General features: G+C 40.2%; 1 protein-coding gene across 1 annotated transcript in view; it reads left to right on the top strand.

The window, feature by feature from the left end:
* CDH4 (cadherin 4) overlaps positions 1-27,595 on the top strand; it is a 469,167-nt gene that overhangs the window by 218,248 nt on the left and 223,324 nt on the right. The window lies entirely within an intron of this gene.

Below are 27,595 nucleotides of genomic sequence, written 5' to 3'. Positions count from 1 at the left end.
AGGGTGGCAGGGTTAAACAGCTTCTGATACTATTTGAAGGAATAACGATAGTGCCAGCCAATAAAGTGCAGCCCATTTTAAATCATTCCTAATGATTTAAAGAAGGAAGAATGTCACCCAGAAGAACCATTTCTGCATTTTAAAATATTTTCTATAATATTTTCCCATGAATGATGTGCTAGTTGCAAGCCCCTGATCTTCAAATCATTGTTGTCTTTTCAGTGATAAATGGCAGAGTTCTGCGATGTTTGTGTGTAAGCACAAGTATTCAGGTGTGGTGTTTGGCATCGCTGGAGTGACAGATTCCCTGCACTTTCAGAAAACACTTAAGTGTTCATTTAAATAATTATGCAGAATATGCAGGTGGTCATATCTATTCTTTTTGAAGATCTTACTTGACCATTTGAAGCATGATGCAGCACTGAGATTAGATTAGCGTTACTACTGTCAATGGGGCTTCCTTCATTTACAGTCATGGTAGTTAGGTTTGGGTTTTCATTTGCCTTTTATTTTTAATTGAGATCCAGGATACAGCTTGTTTGCATTGTCGTATGCAAATAAGAATAATATTTAAAACATATAGTACTTTACATATTCAAAACACTGTGGAAACATTTGCAGTCATTCTCACAACACCCTTGTGAAGTAGGTAAATATTGTAGTTATTACTTTAATGCAGTTTTGCATGGGAGATAACATATTGCAGTATTGCCAATGCAAAACAAGCATCAGACTTCCAAAACCGAGTGATGTGAAGGGACCTGACACATTTAACGTTGTTTATATTTGTATCTTAGTTTTAGAGCTTTCAGAGATGACTTTTTCAAGTTTTCTTGGCAGTGAGGAATACTAAAAAACTCTTTCCTTTTAATGAGCGATGAAATGATGTCACATGTTTCCTGAGGCCAGAGCCCCTCAAAAATTTAACAAAATTTCACAAGACTTACAGGCAGGGGCTGTATCCTGTGCCCCTGAAGTCGGTAGAGATACTGTTACTGAATTTGGTAGGATTTGTGTAACACCCATGTCTCCTGGGTAGAGTTGACAAATTTTAGGGACTACTCATAGTAAAAATATCAGGTTTCATGATTTGCCATAGATTAATGAAAGAATTATATTAAAACCGGGTGCAATTACTGGAGATAAAATTTCTGGGAAAAATAATAATAAAAAAAAAGTGGTTATCATTCTACATGCCACAGTGGTATTTGCGTGCCTTTTGCTGGCCCCAGGCTATCTGCCTGCTCGTCCTCTGTGTCAATCTGGGTGTCTGGTTGTATTGAGTGAGGAGGTTGCAACCACATCTCCAACGGTTCTTTATGTTTCTGTAGCTGACAAACCTGTCAATGTAAACTTTTTTTCAGGTGGAGAGGATGTATATTATTGGAATTAACGTGCCGATTGAGGGGGAATTACATTTAGAAATGTGCAATACACAGTGTGATGTGGTGTTTGCATCCATATGAAAAGGCATCTGGTGGCTGGAGTGGCAGCTCTTGAACTCTCTGCAACTGCTTCTCAGCTTGAGCTACTCTGTGCCAGGTTTCCTCATTTTTACTGACAGAAGGATAACCTCGTAGAAAATTACACTGAAATTCCTAGCAAAAGATGTGGAATTTGACAGTGTTACCCTTGCATTCCTCTAACTGGATTTCTACTTCTACAAGGAAAGAATAAATGAAACAACAGTTGGTCCATTTATGCACCGCTGTGGGGAAGTGAGTGACCACAGGAGGAAACCAGACATCCTGTAATCTGTGATCCATAGGAACTCTTTATTAAAAAGAAAAAGGAAGATATTTACCCGTGACGCTACCCTCCTGTATTTATAGGGATTTGAATGCATATATCTAGTCATCACTACTAATGAGCTTATCAGAGTCTTTAAAGTGTTTTCCAGATCTAGACAGAGCTTACCCAGGCTGTCCTTGAGGCAGCTTATTTTTCTTTTTTTTTTTTTTTTTTTAAATGGATGGTTATATTTCTCTCTCTAAGGTATTTACGTGATCTCCAATACTGAGTACTGATCTTCAGTACATTTCCAGGAATATAGATGGCATAGGGAGGAAATGACTGTTTGGAAGAGTGGGGAATTGAGACCTACTCTGATATCCTGAATCCTAAGCAAGTATCCAGCCTACTGCAGTTATTGCTGTCTTGTAATATTCACGTGGCTATATTCAGAGGCAGATGGGCCTTCCCTCCTGTGCAACACTCTAAAAGTAATTTAAGCTTATGAAACAAAACAAGTATTCCGCAAGTTTTATGAGTTTATCATTTACTTTTCATAATTCCGCCCATCATAGGGAAGGATTTCAGCAGCTCTGCAGAATTGCAGCAATTTGAAGGGTGCCACACTCTTAATGACAGTTTTAGCAGACTTAATCTTTTACTTCGCTAATACCTATCTGATTCTGTAAATGCGAGGTGCACATTTCTACGGATTTTGTTCATCACTAAGATAAGTAAATGAAAAAATTGTCTTATACCGTAAGGTCTTTCAGCTCCATCTACAGCAGAGAATGTAATTATGCCCATATCATTGATCAGGGGACTTTTCCAGTCGCTACAGTCTGTATAGCATCAGGATTTAGCGTTTAAACTATATTTAAATAACTGATGTATTAGACAAAGGAAATCATGCAGTAACTGGATTGCCATTCTACTTTTAGCTCAGCATGCTTGTTGAATAAGGGCCAAACTTACTTGTTTCCTGGCGTTTCCTTTATTGTAGTCTGAGGAGCAGCGAATATCTCTCTGCAGTTGGAGGTTTCTAGCATTTCACTTCACTGAATTCTCTGTTCCCTGTTGTCTCGTACAGACTGTCAACCATTTGTATTTCTGGGTTGGAACTAATCAGACCCATCTGGTCTTGCTGACAGTGCGAGCCAGGAGAATAGCTCTGTATCATGATACAAGATCCTGGAACTTGGGACACGGAGAAATTTACTGCCTCGCCTAGTCCTGTTTTTTAATAAACTGAATAGTGCCATAGTACGGCTCATTTTCTCCTTTGTTTTTTTAATCAAAGAAAGCAATTATCTGTCAGAGCACAAATATATAAATGCTAAGCAATCCGTAGATTAAAACATTTCCTTCGTGCTTAACCTGTAAGTAGTTCTTTGCATTTGTACTGGATGGAGAGTTTTGCACTGGAATGAGTCTTTCAGCCACAGAATAAATTCGAAACCAGACAAAGAATACTGATTGTCTTTCAGTGTTTCTTAATGTCAGCTCGTAAATGAAGGTTGGTAGTGTAAGAGCTCCTGTTGTGTAGCCTGCATTGGAAGGAGCATCCAGGCAGCTCCTACGTTACTAAAAGAATGCCAAATCAAAGGCAGTGCGAGGCACTAATGCTGCATATTGTATGAAGTGTGTGTACCTGTGAGTATTTGAATTATGTGTTCATTGTACATTAGGGAGAGAATTCAAGGCAAATCAAAGTTTGTATTGATTTTGGGACTGGGGGAGGGGTTGGGGAGGATTATCTGAATAATTCTGTTATTCACCTTTCTGCTGGAAAATTAAAGTGGATAGTGCAAAGAGCACTACCGAGAGAGATAAATGAGCTGCTTCATTTCAGAATGAACTCTCGTCTCAAAAAACTGTTGATATTATGTACCTAAATTCCTTATGTACTTAGAGTTATCTGCATAAAATAGCCTTTAAATTCAAGAATGACTTCCATCAGCCCTGTAATGATATCAGAGGATGATTGTGCTGCCATTTTATTTCAGTGGGTGTACACAAATACTCCTATTGTATAAGATTATTAAATCGCAAAGGGCGCATTTTGTGATTATCTAGGACGGATTCCATTTCAGCGGCTCCAAACCTTGCAACCTTGTTCAGAGCAGTAAAATAAAGCTGTAAGATGAAGAGAGACATTGTTGTCCTTTGAGCGAACACACTGAACAAGAAGGGAATCTGTAATTGAACTTCTGCTGGCACCTTTGCCAATGTAGTATCAAAGGTACATAATTTGATATAGCCAGTTACATGCCTTCTCACAAATCGTGAGGCATAAATGCTGTGCTGGAGGATTTAGAGACTGTACTTAAAAATGTGGGAGCCAGATCACAGCTTTGTGGGATCCAGAGGTGCATTTGTGTCCCTACTCCATTGTGGCTCTGCCGTGCAGTTTAGAAGTAGTTTTAGTACCAGTGGATTTAGTTTGGCAACTTTAGCAGTTTTTACTGATAAGCTTGAAAAAAGAGAAAGTTAAAAAGTCCAAAATCTTAGTCGCCAACAGGCAGAAAACCTGACTGCAAAGGGGAAGGAAAAGTAGAGGAAGCAGGGAATGAAACTAAACAGAAACCTCAAGATACCGTGCTGCACAGTAAAATTTGGAGGCAGAAAGGGTAAATGAGGGAGAGCACCGTTTGCTAATCTGGCATGGAAATAAGAAACAAGAGTGCCATTCGCAGCTACAGAACTACTTTACAAGGAATTTCTCAGCCTCTCTGCTCCTACCCAAAAATCTGTTAGGGAACGTGAAGAATATTTGTTCATGCTGTAGGAAGGGGTGAAAAGAAGGTGTTATATGGGTGAACAACAGCACTGGTGGAAACAGGGTGCTGAAGGAAGAACTAAGGTTTTTGCAAAAGTTTTTTGGCAAGAATGCATCTCTAAAGATTTTCTGTGGATGTGAATATCCCATTTTCCTCATCCTGGAGAGGAAAAGGTATGGGGGAAAAAACCTCAAACTACTTTTGAGCATCTCACAGGGTTTTCACTCTGGTTTTTGAGTCCTGTCTCAAACAAGCTCCTACTCGAGTCAGTAGAAATTTGCTTTAGTCCTAACACTATAAAAACTGAGTAAGCACTTTGAGATTTGCCCCATTGATTTTGCCAAGTTTTGGTTGAGTGAGAACTTAATAAAGATTTTGGATTGTGAAGATAAAGAACTGACTTTTGACATCCTGATTCAATTTCTAGCCAGTCATTTTACGGATTAACTCCCATTGAGTTCAGCAGGAGCGTGTCAGTGCAAGGGCTGAGTCAGGATCCAGTCCTCAGTCCACTGCCAAGAGTCAATGTCTGCTTCCTTTAATCTGCCCATCGAGCGAGGATTTCAAAACTTCAGGGAAGAAACAACCGCTGTTTCTGTGACGAGTTCGATCGTGAGGCAGGGGTCATGCTGACTCCAAGCTGCAGAAAGTTAAAAGGAGCCAAAGCGGAGGGAGGATGGGGAGGACATTTGGTCCCTGGAGGAGAAAGGGGATTTTATAGGCCACGGGGCAGCCCATGTATATTGGCAGAGGAGAGCAGCAAAGTAGTTGCTGCAGTACAGGCATGACGGTTAGCCGGTGTTGGATTAGATCCCAACGTGTAGAAGGAAAAGGGCTATGTGGGGGTTGTGCCTGTGTTGGCAGTGAGCAAGAGGTACCAGGAAGGTGAGTTGAGTGCCTTGCCACGGCAGGGGAGTTAAGTGCCTTGCCATGGGGAGGAGCGTTCACCACACTGATCTGCACCACCAGCTACAAAAATGGGTCCATGTTTGGAGACCAGTGGGCTGCGAACATTTCATTTCTTTATAACCCAAACTAAGCATTGCAACCTCAAAGGGATTGAGGAGCCCAGTGATTTCTTATGTATTATTGGAGGCTACCTGTCTGAGTGGGGTCCCTGCGGTGGGGGTGGTTCGTATCCATGAATTGCACGCGGGGCAGCTGGCTGCTATGCCTCTGCTGCTTCAGAGACATCATCTCTGTGCTGGGCAGAGGTTTTAACTCCCCCCTAGCAATGCATCGCTCTCCACACCCCTATATTGCACAATACAGACACTTCAAAAGTTCCTGTCAGCCTTCTCCAAAATGGAGGAGCAGCAAGAAGGCAGCCACTCATGCTGTAAATATCCCTTCTTCCTTCAAAGGCAGAAATCAGACTGTTTTCATATGGCTTCCAGAGCTGCTGTCATCATTATTCTTCTTTTTCTATTCTTTTCTTTCATGTCTTTTTAAAATCACTTATGTCTACCCATTTGAGCGCATTCTTGATGTATCCAGGATATTTCCTGGAAGATGCCTGTCTGAGTTTGGTGGGATATTATGTAGCGTTTGTACAAGTTCTCATATGTAGAAAATACATTTGGGAAGGGTGGAAGATCTCTAATTTTGAGGGGGGATGCTTTTTTTAAAAAGCAAGACTGCTTGGCTTACGGTAGAGATTAATAAACCAGCAAGATTTTGTTTAGAAACACAAATTTTATTTTTTGAGTTACATAAGCATGACATAGTCTCTTAAACATTTTAAATCAATTTTCTTTGTGCTCTTAGAATTCAAAAACCACAAAATGAATTTCTTTCAAGTTTCTTGTATGCCAAGGTTCAGCCCAGAGGGATTTTTTTTGTGGTTTAGAATAGGGTTTTGTGATGAAAAGCCTGACAGATCCTTTACTATACTGTCACTAGGTACACTAATATATAGTATGAGATTAACTCGTATTTTTAATAAAGTATCTGAATAGAATAAAGGGAGCATTTAAAAAGTATTAGTTGAAATCTCTGATAGTTTGGTTTGACGCAATGTTAAAAGAATACACCTTAATTTGTTTCCGTGGTTCAGTCAAGTGAGAGCATCAATAGCAAAACTGTGATATAGGGAGCTTTGGCCTTTCAAATGGTTAAATACTTCAGTACTCTGTTCCTTACAAAAGTTGATTCCTTTTGAAAACGTAGCTGCTCTGTCAGTTTCTCAGAATAATAAAAATGTGCTGAATTTCTTTGTGTAACATATCCCTTCTTCCTAATTTCTTCCTTTAAAAAAAAAAAAAAACTCCCGCTTCCACAGGAGCTATTCACAGCCTGCAAAACTCCGGTGTTCGTTTGCTCAATTTTTGCTTTCACTTGTTTTCACCTGCACCCGTGTGTGATTGCTGCTTTGTCATGCTTGTTGGATTACTGAAGGATTTAAAACTGTTCATTATTAGAAAGTTTGTATATATATGTATATGCATTATATGCATTCTAGTTGTATGTATTGGCATACACACACACGTATGTATATATATAAATATATATGTATGTTTATTTATGTACCATTGCATTATAAGTCTAAAGTACCTAGTACTGGCCATTGGCAAAGATAAGATGCAATTCATAGCAGGACCTTTGATCTGATCCAGTGTATACATAAAGCTTGGTAAGATTTGTGAGAGCCCTGATTACTTAGGTAAGAAAGATGGCCAGAGTTGGATTAGTAAAGACTATAAACCTTCATTCGTTGGAGCAAGCTCTAATTAAGGAAGTAATGAGCAACATCCTTGTGCTGATAATATCTTCTGTAGCTAACTGCTGGGAGGTTGTTAGATGGGCTCTGCAGCGCAGGGATGGACTGCAACTGGGGAGGAGGTTCTAGACCATTGGCCTCATCTCAAATGGCAATTTCTATCTTACAGTTCACATGATACACTCAAATATAAACTGCATTAACATTACTATAGAATAACTTCATAGAGAGTTATTTCAGCTTTACCAAAACCAGAATCTAGTCCATACTTGGTGGAACAGGAGCACGTGTGCAAAATACTGTACGCCATATCCTTTGTGTCACAGACATGTTACAGCCAGTGGGCACCAAAGTGATTAAATGTGCACTAAATTGATCTCCAAATTTTTATGGGTACTGTAAAAAGCAGAGCCCTTTTTCCATGTTTCTGCTAAGATAGTTGTATACCATGGATGTCTGATCCCTGTTGCACATCCACATTGACTTTGAAAGTGGAAACTATAATATTATGTAATCTTGTCTTGAAGGCAAATATTAGCTAATTTAACCAGATATAATCTACCCCCAAATGTCTACACTACTCACCACTGAAGCAGTGCTTTTAAAAGGTTTCTTAAAATAAGCACAAAAATTAAATTGTATGTTTGGCTCACAGTGAAATAACTAGTATTTAACTTGAGCATTGGTTTCCTTGTGCCATGCACTGCTGATTTACTGAAGCTGGACAAAGTAATTCCCATCAGCATTGATTGAGAATGTCCAGGTTTTGCCTTTCAATTAATTATGAAACAATCTGTTGTCAGCATTCCCAACAGATAGTGAGACTTTGCCATTCAGAGTTAATGTGGATGAATGTGGATGTACCGAGACACTGGGAAGAAAGGCTGTAATGAAATTCAGACTGAACTGAACTGGAGAAAAAGGGCAGAGAGGAGAAGGAAAGAATGAGCACATTGAGATCCTGGACAAATAGAGAGGGGCTGATGAATCGTTCAATTCAAGCAGGCAGCATGGCTGCTGAGCTCGGAGGGACTTGGCATGAGGAGTGAATAACGCGACATCTCTCAGTGAGGAAAGTCCATCTGGGCCCCATAAATGAGTTGGGCTGCGGGGGACGGGAGCGGTGGAGATGGAAAACTGAGAGCTGCTTTCCTGAGCTGTCACCAAGACACTGGTGTGTTCGCATGTTCATCAGCTTCCAGGTGCTCATCTGCGATAAGGACACAGTAGCAGCAGCAAAAACTTTCAAACCAGATAATGTTCACGTAGCTCCATCATCATAATATCTCTTTCGTTAATGTTTGTTTCTAACTACTCCTCTCTCAGAGCGCATCGAGGAACGTTACATAAATGCAGATCAGTGAAAAGATCCATTGATGTTGATTGCTGATGTGCTTAAATGTGTAAGACCCAGAAAGGTGCTGTGTTTCACACAGGCACGCTTCTCCCTACAGTATGCATGCGTGTATGTTCCTCCCTGTAGTTACGCAGGCATGTGGACACATTTAGCGTTCATCCAGCTGTCTAAAGGGGATTTAGTTCCCCAAGGATGCAGGCAGGTGCCTGGTGGGATTTGCAAAATGCCAAAACCAGGTGGCTCCTTAACACCTGGTGAAATGAGTTTGGTCAGGTACATAATTCACTCATTACAAGGCACTGGGCTGAATCTTTGGGCCAGCAAAATGCTCTTTGAAAATCTGACCCCAAAAAATAATCTAAAATATGACTTAATTGCACATAGGAAATTTCAGAGATGTAGCCTGTGCTATGTGCACCACATGACACAGATATTGCATGAGTTTGCTTTTTGATGATATTTTTCCCTTGGTAACTTTAGAAGTCATTTTCCTTCTGTGTTTTTAATGCCACAGGGTTTGTGCCTGCTGAGAAATTAGCAGAAAGCCATGCAGTCCATCCATCATTCTTAGTCTTTTTGTTGGGTTTTTTTTTCTCCTCACATTGTATATTGAAACCCATAATTAAGACTAATCTTTTAAATGCCTTTGTAGAAGAAGAACACAGCAGGCATGGAATGGACTTTTTATTAAAATTAACAAAAGAAATGAAATTTGTACATAACATATAATTGCTGAACATAGACTTAATAATTAAAATCACTTCTGTAAGCCCGTTCTTATGGATATTGAGTAAATAAAATTGCTGTTTGCTGGTAGATCGATACTTCTGTTCACAACAAAAATTTATAATTTAGGATAAACAGTTTTTCCATTATAGGCTGTGAAATTCAGTGGAATATGTCCAGCATGTTAACAGCAACAAAAATAATTAAGAATCACCAGCAGCTGTTGAGAACTGTATATTTATAGTTATATCTGGGCAGAAGAAATTCTCTTCTCAAGTAGAGGATACTATTCAAATACTAAGGTATATTAGCAGTGTTACTGTTTATAGTGCCCATCTTCTGAGACTTAGATACACCCTTTTTTTAAGCACGCGCTTATCTGCTGTCCTGGATCTAACTAGTGACCTGTGCTGAATGAATCAGAGCACATGCCAGTGTGTTTTATAACCGTGAAAATGATGCTATTTACAGCTATCAAGGGAATGATGCTATAAATAAGCATTGATTTGGGGTTTTTTAGCCTCTCCAGTTTAGCATTTAACAGTCCAATTTTTCATAACCAATGAAACTGCTTTGGTTTCTTATTGATATTGATCATTCCAGGTTGTGTTTTAATATTCTGGAAGAATTAAAAAATAGTTTTATCATTCTTTTGTCTGTAGCTTTACTTAAAAATCAACTCCAGATTTTAATCTCCTTAAGAAGACATGAATGTTCAAAAGGGGGATTGGGTGATTTCTCTCTTGGGTGGTAGAAGTTGATTATCTTGCTGATTGCCATTTCTCCCTGTTAATGGTTTTAGTGACTACCTAGGAGCTGGAATGTCCCAGATGTAGCTTCTTAACAGATGATGAATGCTTTTTATAACATGCCCTTTGTAGGGGCTTAGACAGTCTGGAAGGATTCACAATAATACCTCAAGATTACTCTGAGCACACATACATGATAGCCCACCAGCTTATGTTTATTCATCTTTCATGAAGTATGTGTAGCCAAGGAGAGCAAGGTTGCTTTATGATTCACTGGGGTCATTTAACATCAAACATATCTGAGACCTTTTAGTGGATAATGTTAAGGCCGTGCTGCTACTGTGCGCAAAGATTACATTTTTAACTGGCACAGTCTGCTGTCATGTGTCATTTTTTCCCTTTTCCCCTTCACCATCTCTTTTTCTCTTTTTTTTTTTTTCCCCTCTGAATCCTCCAAGATTATGCTAGTTTACAATGAGCTTTATTTTTGAATGGAAAACCTAAGGTTGACAGAGGGGCAACTTGATGAGGAACGATTGCTCTAAGCAATCCTATTAAGTCTGTGGTCATTACAGGAAAGTGACTTTAACCCCCCAAATAGGTGTAATGGAGTTGCAACCTTGAAAATTGCTTTCTTGACGTGTGCTACTGCGGCTTTAGCAAGGGGTTTTAGTTCATGTTGTATTGTTCTTTTTGCTCAATGACATGGCTTTGGAAAATGCAGGGGTCTGCAGGACACTCTGCATAAGTTTTGACACAGGGATTTTCATTCAGGAAAGCTTGGAAATGTTTGTCAGACCTCTATGATATGATAAAGTCCTATTGACAGCCTGGTGCTGGAGTTAAGGGGTGGCACAAATGTTGTCTTGTGTAGGGATGAGCCTGCCCAAGTTTCAAAATTTTCCTGAAAGGGTGAGGAGGAGAAGAAAGGAATATGGCCAATAATTGCAGTTATATTAACTAAATTACTAAAATTAACCACATTGTTAGCATCCCATCTGGATTGGGCCATTGTGCACAGTGATTTGGAGATCAAGCCTCAAGAATGATATTGGAGCTCTACAGAGACCCTAAGGGCTAATTGCTGCAGTCTGGCTATCGATTAGGAAAAGATCCAGTTGTGAGGATACCTCACCACCTTTTTCTACAGCATTTACAGTAGGGTATCGTTGGTTTTGCTGGGATAAAGCCACGGAGTTAGTGAAGTTACAATTATTGCTTTACAACACTTGTCATCTCTTGATGAATAAATAAGTGAAACGGAACTTTTTGCTTGAGTGTCCCTTTTATCTTCCTGGAGTGAATACCTGCCATAGCGTTTACTTGTTCTGTGGTATTGTCTGGGAAGCTTTTCCTTTCTGTATTCTCGATATTTTCTCTTCTCTTCTAAAAAAACGAGCAAAACGCAAGCAAACAAAAAGAAGGCATCTCATCCCTGACCTCCTTCCCCTACCAACACATTGAAAGGCTTTAATGAAAATAACGTTTGGCAGCTGTGTTTGAGTGACCAGTGTGGAATGGGATGTGACATCAGAGCAGAAAGAAAATGTATAAATGTATGCAGGACGCAATACTACAGCTGGAATAAAAGATTCAGATGCCTCTTCTTTTTGACACATTGCATTGTAAGGTCACAAACTGAGCTGAAGATGCAACTTGAGGAATGAAAATGTCTAGGTTGATGTAAACAGGTTTTAACCCCCTCAGTATTTCAAGATAAATAGCATTAACTTGGAGGAGGCACATTCTCACCTTACATTCAGCCTCTCTGCTTCCTGTAGAGCAGTTTAAATCTTAGGGGCCTGAGCCAGCCACAAATTAGGGAATAATGGCGATATCAGCAAGGTTGTTTCATGGTGTTGATCTCTTAAAATTAAAGGGACTCTTGGTAAGTAACCAGCAGCTTCTGGTTATATAATTCTTCAATGAAAATTGGCATGATAAGATCAAAATCAGTGCTGTGAAAAAAGCAAGTTTTTACAGTTCAATCCTTTTTTTTCTTGTACCTGGTAAGAAAAGATGTCATTAGGAGGACTGGCAATTTTCACCTCAAATGAAATGTCGGATCTAATATTTCATATCTGTATCTATGTCTTTGTTAAGGTCTCATTATCTCATGAACATGTGGACCAAGTCCAAAAGAATTACATCTTTAATATTTGTCTATCAGTCTTACGTTCTTTCTGCTTCTAACAGAGTTGAGACAGGGAGGGTTTGTTAGTGCAGGGGTTACTTCATTAGTTTGATTTGGCATGTCTTGGATTCACAGTGCTTTCAAGAGACATCATGAAATAAATTCAGAATGTGTTATGAGGATGCCCACAGAGCAAATAGCATGGGCAAATTACCTCACCACTAAAGGGAAAATAAAAATAACATATCTACTGCAGACAATATGACAAAATAGAGCAGAATGCAGGGGGAAATCTCCTGTAAATACTGCACATTCATATTCATGTGTTTTACATTAAAGCAGTAGAACCCATATAAAACTGCACTTATTAAAATAAAACATTCCTAAGAAACTAAACAAATAGCTAAGTACTGTGGAAGCAAACTGAAGCCTTTAAAGCACTGCTTCCTAAAAGAATAATCTTCTTACGTAACTTAGAGTGGCTTTTAATTATCTGCACAACTCCACCAAGTGGAGCGGTGGTGAACTTGGTAATACATGGCACCGTTTAAGTTTTAAGTGTTACGCATTTGGCAGCAACAGTGTTTTAAGTAAGAAGGCACCTTTGTGAATTTTACTACATATAATTAATTTGGAAATTCTCCTATGCACTGGTAGCTGTTTTGAAAATGTATCCATATGGATTAGTGTTGTATGCACTGGGTATTAGCTTGGATAGAGCAGATCCCAAAATCAGTTGGTTTGAATAGCATGTATATGTGTGCGTGTGTGTGTATTTTGAAAGGAATTCATGAAATTGCTGTTTCTGGAAGGATGGATTTGGGTATCCATAGCTTAGAGAAACTGTCAGTGAGTTTGAAGTTTGAGAAATGCTATCCTGCAATGATAAGACTGTAATACTTTATTATGGGCCTGGCAAATTCAAAGCGTAATGAGGTTTATAGAGATGTTACTGTTGACTTCAGCAGCAGCAAGATTGGGGTCTTCAGAAGTTTATGTGGGAATAATCTCTGTGGATAGCTCATTTACGAACATGACTGCATCATTTAGACTCATGGGGCATGCTTATTATTCACATAGGCGTGATTAATATTCAAGCATAAGGGAGTTTATTCCTTTTACTTGTTTGCCTTATAGGAACTGACCTTTTTTCCCATCCAAAAGACCCCCTTCCCACATGTCCTGGCAAAAGTTACACATGTGGTGCAGTAGGCTAGAGGGGCTTCATCTGAGAAAGGGAAGGTTTTTCACAGGGTGCAACTTGTCCATTTAGACCAATTAGACATGTTTTTTCCTGCCTAAACAGATTCATTTGAGGAGTTTGGAATGTAAATTAGATACGGGCCTTATTAATTATATATGAGTAAACATACAATTCTAGCTAAAATTGTGTTCCCATTCCTTCGGTTATTTTATGATTGAAATAAACTCCAGACCAAAGTAGGACATAATTATCTACAGCAAGGTTGCCTCTTCCTATTGCAAACACTAAGCATTCATATATTGGAAAGCATTTTTTTATATTCAATTAAAACTAGACATCATTGTACTGTAAATAATGTTAAAATTGACAGAAAATGGAAAGTGTTTAACTACATGTAAATTATGAAGGATGGCGTTCAGGGCAAAAATTTCATTTAGGGCCTTGCTTTGGAAAGGAGCATTTTTATATATATCTTCTAAGTGACAAAATCTCAGGAGGAAGAACATCAGGCATCCCAACAGCTTGGTGTTTTTAAAAAGCTCTCCAAAGACTTGATTCCTTAGAATTCACATGTTAAAACACTGCACTCATTAGTATAGGGATTAGTTATGTGTGAGCTAGCATGTATACACATACTGTAATTAGGTTTTTTATTTGATCTTTTATATATTTGATGAAAGTAGTGTGAGGAAAAGAGTCATCTCAAAAAATCTTCCACTTCTCCTGTGATTGCTCCTTTGACGGTGCTTACAGGGCTTTTCTGAAACTCCCGGTACAGCTGGGGACAACGATGGCCGTTGGTGAGATCTTACAGACATGCAGACCCACTTCTGCAAGCACGTGCAATGGGGCCGACAGCAATACTCCTCCTCACGTTCCCAGTGGGATTCTTGTTTCTTCCTCTTTCTCACTGGGGAGAAAGGAAGAACCAGTAATTTCTTTGCAATGGAGTTCCTGACATCTATCTGATGGGGTGGATGCCACCCCACCTGGGGGTAAATGTCTCTCATTTACTTTTGTAGACTGAATATTCCTAGGATGAAATTTGCTGAAATGACTTATGTTTTTGCTGTTAACACTAGGAAGGGCTGTTCTACTAAATGCAAGAGATTGCTCTGGATTTTTACTTCTGTCTTCCATGCTTTGTGTTGCTATAAAATCCTTCTGATAAGTTGCCATTCTGCTTTTTTCTTCTTTATAAAAGGGGGGGGGGGGGAAGTCAGTGTTGACCCAGGCTCAAAATGTTTACCTATGCCTCAACACTGCCTCCACATGTGCTGAAAACTGCATATTTGCAAACCCTCACTTTGCAAGTGCAAAAAAAAAAAAAATCTGCTAACATTCTGACATTTTTGGAAATCCCTCAAATAGCCTCACACCTACATGCCCCAGAATTTTCTCCTGGATTGGTACGACACACGGTTTCTGCGGCTGTTTATGGTTATTTTGGGATTCCTCCATAGGTCAGTGTTAGTGCATGTGTGAACACAGGCACACACCTGCAGGTGTGTGCATGCTGATGCTGAAGAGTAAAAATCCATCCCTTCTCCAGAATAGTCTTTCGTTTCCTGCAGACAACGTTTGAATTTATTACAAAACATAATGGGACTTTGCACTTCTCAAAGCCGGTACATACCACCTACTTGGCTTTTTGTTATAGTGTGAGGGAAACATTAGCAAAATCATGTTTCATGAAGTTGTTGTGGTTTAATGCCAGCCGGCAACTAAGCCCCACACAGCCGCTCGCTCACTCCCCCGGTGGGATGGGGGAGAGAATGGGAAAGGTAAAAGTGAGAAAACTCGTGGGTTGAGATAAAGACAGTTTAATAGGGAAAGCAAAAGCCGCGCACGCAAGCAAAGCAAAACAAGGCATTCATTCACTGCTTCCCATGGGCAGGCAGGTGTTCAGCCATCTCCAGGAAAGCAGGGATTCATCACACACAATGGTTACTTGGCAAGACAAGTTCCGTGACTCCGATTGTCCTCCCCTTCCCCCTTCTTCCCCCAGCTTTCTATGCCGAGCATGACGCCATGTGGTGTGGGATGTCCCTTGTGTCAGTTGGGGTCAGCTGTCCCGGCTGTGTCCCCTCCCAGCTCCTTGTGCCCCCCAGCCTGCTCGCTGGTGGGGTGGGGTGAGAGGCAGAAAAGGCCTTGACTGTGTGTCAGCACTGCTCAGCAGTAACGAAAACATCCCTGTGTTATCAACACTGTTTCCAGCACAAATCCCAAACATAGCCCCATCCTAGCTACTAGGAAGAAAACTAACTCTATCCCAGCCAAAACCAGCACAGAGGTGAAGAAGAACCTGTGACATCCTGACACCCACATACCAAGAGAAAAAAAACCATTAGACTAGCTCTGTAATTTTACCCTCCTAATAAAAAAGGAAAGGAAAAAAAAAATTCTACCAGCCTTCTTTCCAGTGTATTTTGTGTTTTTACATGCAGTGTAATTGGGAGAGAAATTTATCTTTTGTCCTATTTGGTGGCATTATGTCCCATTGACATAAGTGGTATCGAAATGTGGACCTTGATTTAGGGCATCCACATTTCCACAAGTTGTATGTGGGAAGAATATGCCTTATTGTGTAATAATCACAGACTCTCTATGCAGGTGTAACGTTGTCATTCTTGCAGGCATATCTTTTGTTCTGTAATACACAGACGAATGGGAGATATAATTTAATGTGAATTACCTACAAATTGTATACCGTGCCAGTAAGTAGCTCTTTGCAGTACCTAGTATGAATTTTCTCTCACTGACAAACTGAATAATGTGTCTTCTCTGAAATTTAAATTAAAAAAAAAACCCCAAAACTGATGCAGTAGAATACAGTTAAATTGTGAGGTGGCAAAATACATTAGACAATTTATCTATTTATCTATTTATCTATCTATCTTTCTTCTTCTCTTCCTGCATTTTTTATGTGTATATATATGTTATTCTAATGTTAATTTGACATAATTAGTAAATAGACACCTGAGTATCTTTTAAAATTTGGGTACCAATGCCCCTAAATGGAGAAGACCCATTTGCAAATGTTACTTAACTGCTATTTGTCAGATATCAGGCATACAGCGCAGGGTCTTGGCAAAAGGATTGTTTGCCCATGAATATACAGGAGCTGACTTCTCAGTATACACGGCAATGCATGCATGAAAGGATTGAATCCCTTAAAACTGAAACAATAGTTACCTAAAAAGAGGCAGGTTATTCTTCCATTAAAGCATATGGTGAACTTGTAAATTTTGGAAAGCTGGGTGAAAGAATGGACTTCAATATAATCAGATTTGTCATCTTGTCCCTACTGCAGTATAAAAGAATTACTGGAGCTGAAAGTGTTCTTGTCGTAGGTACACACCGGCTGCAAAATGGCTTTTAATGCTGCTGCTTCCCCCGGGCTGCCTCCTGTAAATGGCTGGCGCGCCTGTAGCTGCAGCTTATTCTTGACTTGATCTTGGATCCACCAGGAGCAAGAGCTGGGTCTGCTATCGCGGTGGTAGGACATGGATGTGGGGACTCATGAGCGCATATAGCTAAATTGCTGTTAATGCTCTGCCCATTCTTTCTGTTGCACAAATGGGCGAAAGGTTAATGCCGGTCTCCTGGGGTCTCTGTTAACGTATGTTATGTGAAGTCATACGTAATGCACAGACATGGCATTGGAAAGTCAAGAGTTTGAAGGGGTGTATCAAAATAAAGACCGAGTTCAGCAGTCCCAAGGCATTGTGTAGCCGTGTGACCAGTGGCCATGCTGAAGAACTCATTTTGGATGGGCAAACACCAGCATCACAGCGCACAGGTTCATGAACCATGTCCCTGGCCAGGGCAGGAGTGGAATTCAAAACTCAGCTCCTGCAGGTTAGTTAAATGTGCTGCTGCCCCTGTATTTAATGCTGCTGCCTTGGGTGCAGCACTTCCATGTGTCCAGATGTTATCTGGAGACTACCAAAACGTTGCTGATAAAGGGAGAGAACAAAATGGAGATTTTTGAATCATTACCCATCAAATCTGAAACAAATTTCATGGACCAAGGAAAAGCCTTCAGGGCTTTTTCTGAATTTCTAAGGCTAGCTGCAAACAATGACAGTGTTAAGAACTCAAAAAAAGTTCACAATAATATTTTATAATAGCAAGTGTTAGGTAGCCTAAATGCAAGGGTTGGAGCCAGCTCTCCCCATAAATAATATATACAATCAGAAAACCAGGGGAGACAAGGTCTGTGTTACTCCTGCTAACATGCAGCAGTATCATTTTAATGGAAAAAAATACATATAGAAAGTACAGAAAATGTTGAATACTTTTTCAAGCTGCTCATGAGAAACTCAGTGTCTTTGTATAAAGATGGGAATGACAGCTCATAGTACATTAAAGTGAATAGGGTTCCCAAGTCATTCAGCAGTGGCAGAAATTCACATAATCTCACTTTGATATGAGGCAATTTTTTTTTTCTTCCCACCAGAATGATTGTCTGGGTATGTATGTGTGCTCTTGCTCTCTCTGCTTCCCTCCCCTGCTCGGGTGGGGTGTTTGTGTATGCACACACACCATTTCTGACATTCGGGATGCTAAGAAACATTACAGTTGATTTCACTTATACTATTCAAATTTACACATTTAAAATAACTTTCAAAAACAATACAAATAGACTGTTATGAAAGGCTCATATTTATCATTACCCAAACCAAAAAAAGGAAGAAGATGAAGACACACTCTCAGTTCCTTAATTTTATTAAGTCCATGATAGAATCATAGAATGGTTTGTGTTAGAACAGACTTTTAAAGGTCATCTAGTCCAACCCCTGCTGTTGGCAGGGACATCTTTCACTAGATCAGGGTGCTCAAAGCCCCATCTAACCTAATCTTGAACACTTAGTGCTGATAAAAGTAGCTGATAGAAACGTAGCATGGGTAACACATGGTTAGTGGTTGAAGTAAGCGTTCAAAAGATTGTGAAGCCTGACAGACAGCATGAGCCCTAAAAATCTTTTACTTCTAGCTCTAGGACCAGGAAGGCTACTGAGAAGAATGGACATTTTGTAGCTGCTTTGTAATTTTTTCAACCACACTAGGAGATGTAGAACCTCATGAGATGCTGTTGCAGGCAGACGTGCTTCCTGCCTTAAAATTCTGCTTAATCTTGAATGTAGAATCTTTGGCTGTCCTGTTTGCATTTGCAGAAAGCCAGCTGGAATAAATTCAACTCTGTTACAATAAAAATTCGTAGGCAAGGCTTCTCTCCAGTAGTGTTCTTGCTGCACTTCTCTAAATCAAACCTCAGCAATCCATAAAATTGGAAAGAGGCAAAAACTGAATTTAAGATTTAGCTGCAGAGCAAGAGAGTTTGGGGCCTGATATTTTAAATGGCTTTGGATAGCGAGCTGACCTCTGTAATTATGCCTGCACCAGGTTGTACACTGCGGTTTATATATGTTGGGTATTCAGGTGTGTGGTTTTGCCTGCTGGACCCATAGAAGCAAATGGCAGGTTATAGATACTGAAACAGGTGCAAGTACAAAGCACGCAATGACTAATTTGTAGGATGCCCCTATAATTTCATGCATATTAAGCCAGTTATGCAAAGCAGTTTCAGTACAGCCTTTACATTTGGAAGCACAGATTTTGCCCATTCAAGTTGATCAGTGAAAATAAAGCCCATAGCTGTTCGTGCAGATTAGCATTTGAATATCAGCCTACCCAGTTTTGGGGCAGAAAGGGAAATATCCCATGTTGATTAGTCATAAAAGTAATTCTAGGTGGTTATTTTTAAAACTCCAGTGTCAGTAAGTTATTTTTGAAACAAAGTATTTCTATTTTAGCGGTTAACTAAACTGCATTCATGTTCTGTTGCACGGTATTCAGTATCCTGCAGAATTCATTTGCCAGTTACTTTTAAACATCAGCAACTCCATTATCCATTCCAACATCAGAGGAATTCGAAAGAGAGCTCCATGCAGAAATGATCTGATCCAGCAACATCAGGGTTATGTTTTGTGGGGCTTTTTCCAGGTGGAAGTAGACCAGTATGTTCTCAAATGGCAATTTTATATATTTTTTTGCCAAGATGCAGGAGAGCTGCCAGTTTTTACTGAAAGAATAAGAATTTTCACAAAACTCCTGTAGATCTACAAACTGTTCATAAATTTATTGACAGTTGGCAGCCCTGCTGTGCATGCTGTACTGTTATATATCTGCCTTCTTCACATCTGCTTTGTCGGGGTATGAGACAGCGAGTCAAAAGTAGCTTAAGGAGGCTTAGCAGTGTCTGTAAATAAAATGGGGGGAAAAGCCTTATTTTCCTCTTCCTCCAAGATTTTCCTTTTTTTAACGTGAAAGGATTTTAATGAAATTCTTGAGTCTAAGAACAGCGAGTGCAAAACAAAGGGGTCTAGCTCCTGTGTTTCCTGTGAAGAATTCCCTCAGGCATGACATGAAGGAGTGGAAAAGAGCATCCTCCAAATGCAGAAAGCAGAGTCTCCATTACCAGGAGAATCATTCTCCTGGTACTGCTTTTACTGTTGATTAAAATAGGTAATATTAGTGCTAGGATCCCTCTGTTAACAGGTGATACTTAGATTATCATAGCATCCTGGCGATTTTTTTGTCTTCTTTCATAAAAAGGCTACCAGTCACTTACAGCACGACAGCTCAGAATATCAATGTATTTCCAAATCTTTCATTTTACAAGAAAACCAGGCTGCTTTGGTTTTTCTCCTGCAAAGTTATCTTGCGCAGACTCAAGCCCAGGGAGGCTCTTGCAGTTGCTCGGCTGTGGTGCATTGCACTCTGGATTCTGCTGACCACACTGTATAAATTGCACCCCTCCCGCCCAGTCCTGCAAAGTCAAATTTAACTGGTAAAATTGAAGTATAGTGTCTGGGGTTTAGTGAAGCAAGGCAAATCCTTTCTATAAGCTATAGAGGTGACCTTTTAAACCACCTCCCACACCAAGCCTCCTACTTTTATTTTTGACACTAAATATAAACCATAGGAAGGGCTAGTGAGAGGGCTGTAATACCTGTGCTCTGCTTGTGACTTTTAAAAGAATTTTAAGCAAAACTAGGAATCTCTTCTGGTTGTGATTTGACACAGTTAGAGGGACTTTGGTGCCATGACAAATGACAGTATTAACTCAACATCCTAATTCAGGTGAACAGAGCCATTGGCCAGATTTGATCCTTCCATAGGCAGTGGGTAAGCACAATGACAGAGCTGCTGAATCAGATGATAGTTTAAATGTCTACTTCATTTTAATTTTACAAAATGAGCCTAAGAAGTATTTTTAGGGAATGTTTAAAGTGCAAAGGAAAACTTTGTTTAAAAATAGATTTTTGACAATGTAGAATAGGTTAGTGCTTCCTTTGAGGCAAACAAACAACGCACTTAAGAATTAAAAATTTTCAAGCAAATTATTTAGAAATCCTTCCTTCTTGAAGCATGATCAAAGTAAAGTCTTGACAGGTAGCATTTATCACAGGTAGTACCTTCTGCTCTGTAAGTACTTGATGAGGCAAACAGAAAAATTAAAACGGTGGTTCATGGTTACATGAGTATCTGTTGTACTTCGAGCATAAAAAGACTCCCTTTAGGAAAAACTTCAGTTTGCACAGAAGCTGCAACTCTGTTTTGAAACTACGGGTTTGTCATTACATAACTGGATTTCTGGGTAGAAGAAACAGAAATGGAAAAGAGGTGTTGACTTGCTCCTTCCAGCCTACCCTGCAGAGCAAGATCGGTTGGCCACTCTTACGCATTTACCAGGGTGCTGGTCCTTTGAAATGTTCCACATGGTGGGACTTCAGCCTTGCTTCTGCAACATCAGCCCATAATCTTATGCAAAGCACTTCAGTGCTTAATTTTCAGCCTGGAAATGGACCAAGTGAAATGAATAAGGATTAGTTAGGGTCTGAGGAGAAAACTTCCAAAGGCGTAGAGGACAGTTAGGGCATCTAATTCTTTTTGAAAGCCATGGGAAGTCAAGCACCTAGTACACACATACAGAGATTAAAATCTTGCCATAAGGCAAAAAGCATGCATTGAAGTGTTGTGCTGCACTGAGAGAAAGAAGCCTCTCTATGACAAATTCCTCCCCCGTCTTAATATTCAGCCTTAATTTCTCTTCATTAATTTAATTCCTTCTCTGCTAGGTATAGTAGCTGACACTCTTCTCAATATTCACTTTCTTCTTTCTTGTTTTCCTTGAGGTCAGGCTTTGAACCGTTGTATTGTGCTGTAGGTGATGAAATGATTTTTTAAAATTTTTTCCAAAAAAAAAAAAAGATTTTTTAAAGAGAAATTTTTGTCTCCCTCTTCTTTTACTTGATTTAGATGTCAGGACATTCCCTATTCACAGAATAATGCTTCCTTATTTTAATTGTGTAGAAGCAGAAAATTTGTCAGTGAACAAGGAGAGAACATGGTAACTGAGATCCTCGCAAGAATGCAAAGAAGGGGTCTAGGTTGTGTTTTTAAATATTTCTGAATTGTCATCATGCTTAGAACTTTGAACACCTTTTCAAGAAGAGTTACAGTGCAGTAGCAACAGATTTTGGATCTTGCTTGTAGTGTAGTCAGTCTGATACTTCTTGAGTGGGTAGAAGGTGTACGGTTAATTATCCCCCTCAATGGAAAGTGTGTGTTTCCAAGAACAGCCATATCAAAATTTAGTGAGCACTGTTAAGTGGTTATGAAACATAGCTGCAGTGTGTGGAAGGCATCCAAATAAATCCTATTTAAGCTTTTCAGATTCACCATTCATTCTATGCATGAAGGACAGTATCTTGGAGCAAGGAATGCTGATTCTATTTTCCTGGTGAGAAGTGATCCTTCTCTGTATTTTGCTGATGTGCTGGTTTTGGCTGGGATAGAGTTAGTTTTCTTCGTAGTAGCTAGGATGGGGCGATGTTTTGGATTTGTGCTGGAAACAGCGTTGGTAACACAGGGATGTTTTCGTTACTGCTGAGCAGTGCTGACACACAGTCAAGGCCTTTTCTGCCTCTCACCCCACCCCACCAGCGAGCAGGCTGGGGGGGGCACAAGAAGCTGGGAGGGGACACAGCCGGGACAGCTGACCCCAACTGACCCAAGGGACATTCCACACCACATGGCGTCATGCTCGGCATAGAAAGCTGGGGGAAGAAGGGGGAAGGGGGGGACGTTCAGAGCGATGGCGTTTGTCTTCCCAAGTCACCGTTAGGCGTGATGGAGCCCTGCCTTCCTGGAGATGGCTGAACACCTGCCTGCCCATGGGAAGCAGTGAATGAATCCCTTGTTTTGCTTTGCTTGCGTGCGTGGCTTTTGCTTTCCCTGTTAAACTGTCTTTATCTCAACCCACGAGTTTTCTCACTTTTACCCTTCCGACTCTCTCCCCCATCCCACTGGGGGGGAGTGACCGAGCATCTGTGTGGGGCTCAGTTGCCAGCTGGGGTTAAACCATGACAACTGAGCAGGTGATTCTTAAAATAAATGGACTAAATATGGGAAAGATTTATTAAGCATATTTGACAAGTCACAGCCCCACCCCAATTACAGCAAGAATATACAGCCTAAGTGAGTTCCAGCCTAATGGATCCAACTTAAAAGAATTTATTTAAAGAAATTTTTAGTTTCTTGTCCATCCTTCACAGCAAATGGGCTTCAGTCAGCAGTATTCCCGTCACTGTAAGTACAGAGTTGCCTGATGCCGGGATCCCGCGGGAACCTGCAGTGCAGAAGGCACACGTTTCTTGGGTACCTATGCCTACAACTGATGTCAAACTCTTAAAATATTTAGGAAGGTATAACTGCAAATTGCGGATAGGAGCACTACCCATGCGATGCTTTTAGTATTTTTTGCTGGAGGTTGCAAGACTTCGCAAGGAAGGCATTCAGACTTCTGGCTGCACTCAAATACCCCAGCTTGCACTTGCAGTAAAAATGAAGCTTTTGAGCCAGCTTTTTTCTTTCGCAGATGTAGACACTTAACTACAAGCCACCTGATTGTCAGCAGTGGTGAGCAATCACAGCTTCCATTCATCTTTTTGAGAACCTCAGTGCTTGCTACTGTTGGAAATAAGGCTACTTGTGCTTAGGTGCCTAACTTTCAGGAAGTGAGTTTGAAATGGTTTTGCCTTGAAAGGGAATTACAGTGATTTGCCTTCCTGAAGATGACTGAGCCAATCCAACACACTTGCATTGGCTGTGGAGTCCAAGTTGTTCCTGGAAGGCTTCACAGGTGACTTCACAGGATTCAACAATCTTCAGGAGATGACACTGCTTTTCTCTCTGTTACATGTGTGCTTTGTGTTTGTCTTTGACATTGATGCACTGGTCAGATCTTGACTATCGTCTGTGAGCAAATGAAATACCATCCTTGCTGTGTCCCCCTTGATCAAAATGAGTAAGAAAAGAAGAGTTAATGCATTCATAGTGTTCTCCCAGCAGCCAGGGTATGCACAGGTTCCTTGCTCTAGTACATTCTTGGAGTTGCTCTGGTTCATGCTGTTTGCAGACGACCTAACTTCTTGCTTATGTTCTGTCCGTGCTGATGTTACAAAATGCATTTCCAAAGGCCATAGATGTCAACAGCTCATATTGTTTCAGTAACCCTGGTTCGTACAAATATGGAGCACTGTCACCCTAATACAGCGGGCTGTCACCCAGCTGTGGAGGTACGTGGCTTTTACAATTGGTGCCATATTATTTAAGAACGAACACATGCAAAACAGACATAATCTGGCATGGAAACAAACCCAGTTCTTAGTGACAAACATCTACAGAGTTTTGGCTTTCTGAAGGCATGGGACTTCCAGATTTCTGTTACCACTATTTCATCTTCAGCCTATTGCGAACTAGGAACCCTTCAGGGGATAGATTACATTCCTTCATGTTTGCTGATAGGTATAGATCAGACACTTCCCTCAGTGCTCAGAAACTCGTCCTTATCTAGTTCAGATATCTGTTCCTCATAGGAAAAGTTCCATTCTTAAGGTTTTCTTCAACAGGAGTCCTTACTAAAGCCATATTTTACAACTGTTTAGTGTAGCCTTCTTTAAGTCAGTTGAAGGACTGAGCGTTACATGAGTGCCACAGGGAAGTTCTGGATAAGGTTATGGAGATACATATTTTTAAAAAGTTGCTACCCCTGTTTATGACATAAATCATCAATAACCTGTGTTTAAATCCAGTCAACGAACTAACCTTGACTGAAACCGTGTATGGAAGCAATGCCCCAGCTCAGAAACCCTTCTGCTGATTCAAGCCCTCACAGATAAGGTTTGGTCTTGTAACAAGGTGCTTGCGGGGAGGCCCAGATTCTGATGGCTTTGGGCTTTTCAGCTCCTGATTCCTGGTTGCTGGGTCTGCAGAGACACCTCGCTAATTGGAAACATTAGGTGCAGGAACTCAAGTGAAATTTAGACAGTCTAAATCCAGGCTCAAGTGCTTTCATTTTGCATTTTTTCAGATACGCGGTGGAAAAGTAAATTGATGGTAACCTGTAAAATAGCACAATTGCTTTTTAATTACTTGTCTAAATGGGAAACAATTATCAGGAGAGTAGGCAGGAGTCTGAACAAAAGTTTAAATAGCAATTGACAAAAATTTTAGTTTTTTCTAGAACATTCCCTGTTTGCTTTGAGACACAACTGCAGTGAGAAATGAACCTCTTTAAATGTCTTGCTGTAGCATATAGTAGTGGGATTTCCAGTGCCTGAAATCTGTGCTAGACACTGAGCAGACCATTCAGACAATTTTCCAAACAAAAAAGACTGAGAGGTACTTGGAATTATCTAATGCCTTGCCATTTGCCTGTTAAAATTTCTGCCTTTCCTACATGTTTTCTCCTCAGGCCGTAAAAGGCTGGTTATTGTCTGCCTTTTGTACTTCACAACGCAAGACTCTGCATTCAGAAAGATGAAAATGCCTACATATTTCAGATACGTGTCATTTATTGTGACCTTTTAGCAGTCTGAATGTACCTAATTACCTAGTTTGCCATGCTTCCCTTGGAAGGATTCTTCCAGGATGCTTCTTTACCCCAACTTTTAAAATCCCATGCAAGTAACCTGTGTGGAAGTTAGCTTAATAACAGTACTGAGATACAGAATTCCCGCTGGCAGCAAGTGCTGATATGTGCAAAGATGTGTAAATAAGCTGAATGTTGCGAGTGTTTGAGAAACAACCATAATGCAAAATACCCTTCTGTTTAAGGCTGTCAAAGGGCTTGACCTCAGATTTGCTGAGAGTAAAGAAGATTCCCACTTGCTTAAGCAGACTGTGTATCAAGCTATAGACTTTTTGGTGGGTTTTTTTATACTCACTAGACCAACAACACAAAGTGACAGAAGAAAGTCTAAAAAAGAAAGTATTAGAACAGAAGGAAATGAAATGCAGCTAAAGAAAATTGATTTTGTTTCATCAAATACTTTTTGAAGTTATGAAGTTGCGGTATTTATCTTAGAAATACTTATTTTCTGCATGGATTTCAGAGCTATAAAAATATACATTCTCCTTTGTCAACATTTTTTCCTAAAAGGGCTCAGTTTAGATAACTGGACATGCACTAATCCCTTTTTATTCCACAAAAGAAAGAATGAGAAAAAGAGAAAACAGAATTATTTGAGTCCTTATGAACTCAAACAGTTTGTTTAAATGTATTTTATGCCAAATTTGCATACTGAGCTGGGAAGCTCTTGGGGTGATTCATATGGACTTCAGAAGCCCAAGCATTCAAGAGATACAAAGGACAAGAAGTTTGAAAAATCACGTATAGTTTCTGGGTTTGGTATAACCCTATCTATTTTCACTTGGATAGCCCTTTGTATAAAGGGTTATAGCCTGAAAGGGGTTATAAACTCTGACTGCTCGGGGTTTAGCTTTGCACTGGGCCAAACAGGTAAATGAGGGGCCAGCAGTCAGGATTTCTGCCTCTCCCTGAGCTTTCTGCCTGTCTCTCATGCCAGCATTTACCATATGCTGTAGCAAAGAGTTCATTGCCACAAGATGTCACTGACACTAAGAATTTACTGAGGATCTTCAACGGGAAATATGGCATTTAAATGGCTGAGAAGCATTCACATCTTTGAAATACCATACTTGATAAATAAAAGACAGCTTGAAACTGCTTGGAACTGAGCTGATCTGCAGTTCTTGGGGTCAGGATAAATTGCCTAGTTTTCCACTGTCTTCCTCTGGCGCGGGTAGGGTGCAGCGTGCTGGGAGAGACGGCTCCCAGGTTTGATCCTGTGCAGCAACTCCTAACATCCCATTTCCAGTTTCTGTTTTAGTCAGCAACTGGTGTTTGCCAGATCCTCAGTCTGTTAGATGGAAGTGACAATAATTACTTGTTTCCCAGAGATGGTGAAATGTTTAATTGCCTGAAATTGTAATCTTGAGATTAAAATACTTGGAAACAAAAGTGTTATTGGGATACTGTATTGCTGTTAAAACAGCAGCTTTCCCCATCGTTAATATATCCACCACATTCTGGAAAGAAATTCATATGAAACACAACAGAAATGACAAATAATGCCAAACGTTCTAAATAGTGGGTCTGTACTGTATTCACTGCTAGATTTGTGGTTAGTCATACTGAAAAACAAGATAGTAGCTGGTCTAGCTGGAGCACAGCAGAGTTTAGAGAGAGATAAATACCCAAGCCTTCTGGACTGAAGGTCCACCTGCCTCTGGCTAAGCTCTTACAGCTGCTGGGATGGGCTAGTGGAGATGTTATCAAGGTGTTTTAAACTGTCTCACAATCACAGCAACGCCTGGAGTATAGATGGGTTCACCCCTCAACCCCAGATCTCCTAACATTTGGTAAGGAAAGCATCGATATCCTTAGGGTGGGAGACTGAGAGAGAGGTGGTTCACCTGGTGCCATGGGGCAGGTCGCTGGCAGAGCTGGAAAGATGGTCCTTGCTCGGTGCCCGATGTACCAGGTCCAGCTGCCTTTATGCATGCTGACTTTGGAATGGGGAGGGTGCAAATACTGAATAACTTAAGAGAGTTTTTGCCTCCTCCAAGATACTGATTTTTCCTTATTTACTCACTGTGTAGCCGGGTGACTGGAAAGAACTGGGAAACTGTCCTTTGTCAGTAGGTGTGTACCGAGGTGGAAATTGCCATTGCTAATACACATTTTCTAACATATATACAGATTTATTAATATGAATATACTGGATTTCAGTATTCCCACTGAATTGAGGGCAGACTGT

The sequence above is a fragment of the Aptenodytes patagonicus genome, chromosome 14 (genome assembly GCF_965638725.1).
Source record: "Aptenodytes patagonicus chromosome 14, bAptPat1.pri.cur, whole genome shotgun sequence".
NCBI classification, from domain to species: Eukaryota; Metazoa; Chordata; class Aves; order Sphenisciformes; family Spheniscidae; genus Aptenodytes; species Aptenodytes patagonicus.
The sequence above is the reverse complement of the archived record's forward strand: the minus strand, read 5'-3'. Positions and strand labels throughout refer to the sequence as shown.